We start from the raw sequence: 5,946 nt of genomic DNA, 5'->3' as shown, positions 1-5,946 counted from the left end.
ATCCCCACCCAAGCAAATGCACATATGAAGAACAAAATCACAGTAATCTAAGTTTTTTATTAAAAAAATTAAACTAAGAAACTATACAAGGTGTTGGGAGTATAGAACAGTGGTACAGCACCTGCCTAGCATATGAGAGTCTGAGTTCAATCCCCAGCACTGAGGAAAAAAATAAATCTAAATAGTACGTGCATTCAGAAAAAGACACCTTTTTCTAAGGTATCAAACAAGAGCCTACATTTAAAAAGGAAACCTTTCCTCAATTCCAAAACCATATTCCTTTCACCAGTTAGAGGCTGAGTAGGGTTAGAAGATCTGTTGGAAGTATTCACTCAGCTTAATACAGAAAGAACCTCTAGAGGTCAGTCTGCTAAGCCACATGGACTGGCCATATGGCACCTTGTTCCATATTGGTATACATCTTAGTGGAGCAGTACAAAATGTTTTTGGAATCTATGCAAGGAGTGGGAAAGAAAAGATGTATACCTGAAGATGAACAGAATAGAATTCAACTTCAGGACATGGCAGGACTTGAAGGATCACAGTAGGTAATCTCTTAAGTGATTTTAATTCAAACAAAAAACCCAAAACACTTTCTTATCCCATTCCTCTTCCACATCTTTTTTTCTACTCATTCATTCATTCATTCACTCATTCATTTATTCTTTTTTCTTCATTCATTTATTCTTACCTGTCTTAACCCTGGAAGCAATACAATTTTATTTCCCACTGACACTGGGGTATTAATGGCTTTTAACCAGGGGATCCCCATAATTTTTAAGCCATCTGAAATCAGTGGGATGGAATTAGAGAAGACAGGCTGGTAGCCATCCAGATGAATTCTGAATAGACCCCATGGAGAAGAGAGAATGGAGATTATCTAAGAGGTAGAATGAATGGGATTTCTTGATTGGCTAAAATGTGGGTCGTAGTAAAAGACTGAAAAATAACTAGAAAGACTAAAAAATGACTGTGTTCAGATGACTTTGTGAATGACTATACTACTAAAGCAAATTGATAATACAGGTAGAGAATTGGTTTGGAAAAGCAGTGATAAAACACTTGAGAAACTGTTTCGGTGAAAAGAGCCCCATCTAATGATGCTAAGATTTCATTTATGTATCTGGTTACCAGGATAAGTGACAGGATATGTTGGTAGGGAGAGTCAGCTGTCGCTCCAGTGGTCCACTGTGAATTGATTCCCAGCTGCATCACTTGAAGTTGTCTGTCCTATACAGCTGTACCTTATAGCTGAGAGAATGCGAGCATGAGCCAGTACATTACTCTTAGAGACCCAACCAATATCTCTCACTTATAGTGGGACCAATGTGGTACTTTTACATCTTCTAACTATTTAGAGGTTGGATGGACATCTGTTAGTAGTGGACAACTGAGTATGTGAGGGTAGATGACCTGACTGCTAGGGGGAGTGTTCTTGGGCCATCTTTGAATAATCTGATCATAGCCTAAGGCATGAAGTAGAGAGAGAAATTCTCCTTTCCATCAGTCTAGTCTTCTCTAGCCTTCTGCCTTGCTCAGAACCTCTGAAGCACCTTCCCAGAATGCCTTCCTCTTCCACACTAGGCAGGATTATTAACTTGAATGGAGTTGTTATCCTTTGAAACAGTCTACTTTGGACTTGTTAGGCTGTCTGATTACTTCACAAACAAGACTTTGTTTAGCTTGGGAATTCTTTGGTATTGTTTACTTATTCTAACATGGTTTCAATGATGCATCTAGCAAGGTAGCAGTTTTTGTTGTTGCTATTGTTGTTTCAGTAAGTTAGTTTTAATAAGAGCGGGATGGGGATGCCTTCCTCTAAGGCTAAGGTGTAAAGATGCAGGCTCCCTCTGCTGTCTGCTTTTGCTCCTGCAGCCTCTGCCTGTCCCAATGTTTCATCCCTCATAAGGTCACATTGTTTCACAGGGGAGAAAGGTTCACCCAGCTTCAAGATATTCTTACTTGCTCCGGGCCGCCATACCACCACTCCCAGAGCAGAGGTAGGGATCTCCCGGCCACTGTTCTACCACTCCCAGTGCAGAGGAAGAGGCTTCTGAGCCACCGTTCCACCGCTCCCAGTGCAGAGGAAGGGGCCTCCGGGTCACCGTTCCACTGCTCCCAGCCCAGAGGAAGGAGCCTCCCAGCCACCATTCCACCACTCCCAGCCAAGAGGACGGGGCTTCTGGGCTGCTGTTCCACTGCTCCCAGAGCAGAGGAAGGGACTTCTGGGCCATCATACCACCCCTCCCAGCACACAGGAGGTGACTCCCACGGGCGCCAACAGCACCTCCCTCCATTGAAATGAGAAGACACGTAAATAAGTCTCAAAACCAGACTTCCAGATCACCTATAGCATCTCCAAAGGGAAATGAGATGGAACACTCTAATACTCAACCACCTGGACTCCCTGAACTGGCAACAATAGAGGATCTGGAAACAATGAAATCAAAAATAATTTCTTATAACAGCAGAGATTGTGCTCATAGTGCAAGACATGATTGATAAATCTAGAGAGGAGCTGAGGAACATGACGGAATCCCAACATAGGAAACAAATGGAATCCATAAAACAGATGCAAACAGATTTCTAGGAGATTAAAAACTCCATTGAAAGTTTACACAGCAGAATGAGCAATGCGAGGACAGAATTTCAGATATAGAAGATAAGATTACAATTAATGACCAGGAAAAAAAAAATTGCTTCAAATTTGTAAGGGACCATGAGAAATCAATCCAGCAGCTGCTAGATGATGCAAAGAAGAATAACATGAGACTGATTGGAGTCAACAAAGAAACAGGAGAGAGTGCAGGTGATATAAAAAAATGTTCACAGAAGTAATGGCAGAAAATTTCCCAAGCAGATGAAAAGAACCTGACATACAGATAAGAGGCATATAGAACTCCAACTAGCCTTGATCAAAAAAAAATCTACACATAGGCATATAATTGTTAAGATTCCAGAAACTCAACAGAAGAACAAAGTCCTACGAGCAGTCAGAGAAAAGAAACAAATCACATACAAAGGAAAGCCCATCAGAATCACAGCAGACTTCTCAACACAAACCATCAAGGCAAGAAGAGCTTGGAGTGACATATTCCAAGCCCTAAAGGAAAACAGCCTCCAACCCAGATTGATGTACCGTGCAAAACTATCTTTCAAAATGGATGGAGAAATAAGATACTTTCATGACAAAGAGCACCTTAGGAACTTCATGAATACCAAACCAGCACTCCAAAAAACTTTAGACAATATCCTAGGAAAAGATCACAACCCCAGGAAGCACAGCAGAATAAATCTGTTGGGCATGACGAGAAGTTAAATGTAAAGGAGAATCCAACAAAAAGAAAAAGTCATGACAATGATAAGTCAATATGTATCAGTTATAACCATCAATGTTAATGGTCTCAATTTACCAATCAAAAGAAATAGACTGGCAGAATGGGTCAAGAAGCAAGATTCAACAATATGCTGCATACAAGAAACACACTTCATTCAAAAAGAAACTCATAGACTGAAAGTTAAAGGGTGGAAAACAGTACTCCATGCAACGGAACCTGAAAAAAGCAGGAGTAGCTATCCTCTTTGCAGATGAAGTGGATTTCAAAGCAATACTGATTAAGAGAGACAAAGAAAGACACTACATCATTGTAAAAGGAAGAATCCAAGAGGAAGAGATGACAATCATAAATATATATGCACCAAATGCTAGTGCGCCCGACTATATAAAACAAATACTAATGACATGAAAAGTCATATATGCACTAATACAATAGTAATGGGGGACCTCAATACCCCACTGTCACAAATAGATAGATCAACTAGACAAAAAATAAACAACAAAATACTAGAACTCAATCAAACTCTTGAACAAATGGACTTAACAGATGTTTACAGAGTGTTCCACCCCACAAAATCAGAATACATATTCTTTTCAGCTGCACACTGGTTGTTCTCCAAAATAGACCACATACTCGCTCTTACTGTCTAGAATCTATAAAGAACTTTTAAAAATCAAATCTCCCAAATTTAAATACCCAATCCAAAAATGGGCATCTGAAATGAACAGACATTTCTCAGACAAAGAAGTAGAAATAGCAAATAAACACATGAAAATATCTTCAACATCACAGGTCATTTGAAAGATGCAAATGAAAACAATGCTGAGATTCCACCTCACTCCAGAAAGAATGGCTGCTATCATGAAATCAACCAATAACAAATGCTGGCCAGGCTGTGGGGAAAGAGGAACCCTGCTCCACTACTGGTGGGAGTGTAGACCGGTGCAACAACTGTGGAAATCAGTATAGAGATACCTCAAAGAACTAGGACTGGAAGTTCCATTTGACCCCGCTATTCCCGTGCTGGGTATCTTCCCCAAACAATTAAAAGAATCATACCACAGTGATATATGTGCACCCATGTTCATAGCAGCACAGTTTTTAATAGCTAAAACTTGGAAACAGCCCAGTTGCCCATCAACAGGAGACTGGATAAAGAAAATGTGGTTTTTTTAATAAAATGGACTACTACTCAGCCATAAAAAATGAGAAATTAGAGACATTTATAGCTAAGTGGATGCACATTGAGGCCATACTCTTAAGTAAAATAAATAGGATGCACATGTATAAATACCGAATAGTTTCTCTGGTGTGAGAAACTGAAAGTGTAAATAAGGACTAAAATGTACAATAGGTAATGTGAAATAGGAAGAAAAGGGGCAAAGGGGAAGGAAGTGGGAGGGCTAGGGGAAAGGATAGAAGGGAATGGGATTAATATGAGAAAATGGAAAAATAAGAAGAAAATCTTTGTAAATAGGGAGGACTGGAGGGGTTGAAGGGAGGGCTGGGCAAGGGTGAAAAATAAGAACCAAGAGAGACTATGTAAAGGTGCAAATTTCCAATGATGAATGTCATATTGTATACCTAAAATGTACCAATGATTAGAATGAATAATTGATAATGCAAAATAGGAAGAAAAGGTCCAAAGGGGTAGGGGTAGTGGGAGGGGCAGGGGAAAGGAAAGAAGGGAAAGGAAAAATGATGAGACGTGGAAAAAATGGAAATAAAGTCTTTGTAAATAGGGAAGGATGGAGGGGGTGAAGGGAGGGCTAGGAATGGGGAAAAAATAAGAACCAAGACGCATTATGTAAAGGTACAATTCCCAGTGAGAAATGTAATTGTGTTGTATACCTGCAATGTACCAATAAAAGAATTTAACCAAAAAAATGAGGAAAAAAAAAAAGAAAGAAGTTTTTAGTCTGATATAATACATCCTTGTCTTGTTCTTGATTTTAGGGGAAATGCTTTCAGTTTTTCCCCATTTAGAATAATGCTGGTTATTGGTTTGTCATAAGTAGCCTTTATCACATTAAGGTATGGTCCTTCTATACAAAACTTAAGAAATTCTTTGGGGGTGTAGTATACCTCCACATAGGATCCTATGTACCTCACCTTTAGGAGCCTTCTGAGATGAGCCTGGTTATAGGCTTGGAGATAAAAAAGGAAAGGTCATTACTGTTTCCTTTGACAACACAGGATTAGCTTTCTCAGGAGAAGTCAAGACCCAGAGGGATGGGGTGGGAGTCCTTCTGCCAATAAAAGTGGGGAAATCTCTTCCCCTGGCAAAATAATTTCATCATAATTTAGGAATTCAATGCCTCCACCCTCATCAGGTTTCTCCCAAGCATCTCCATCTCAGTTTATGGGCTCCCATTATTTTCTGATCAATGCCCTCAGTTTAACTGCAGATACCCTTTAAAGATGACATTAAACTTGCACAGTAATTCAATCAATTGCATTATGAGAGCTTATGTTTGTTTTTAGGCAACTTCAGCCCTACAGCTAAAAAAGAGAAGATTTTCCTTCAGGACACATTTAGAAGCCTTTAGATTATTGTCTTAGTTACTTTTCTTGTTGCTGAGACAAAACATCCAACGCCCAAAGTTAA

The sequence above is a fragment of the Heterocephalus glaber genome, unplaced genomic scaffold, assembly GCF_053883595.1.
Source record: "Heterocephalus glaber isolate CG9 unplaced genomic scaffold, H.glaber_assembly_v1.0 deba00001457, whole genome shotgun sequence".
NCBI lineage: Eukaryota > Metazoa > Chordata > Mammalia > Rodentia > Bathyergidae > Heterocephalus > Heterocephalus glaber.
This window is presented reverse-complemented; position numbering follows the sequence as displayed.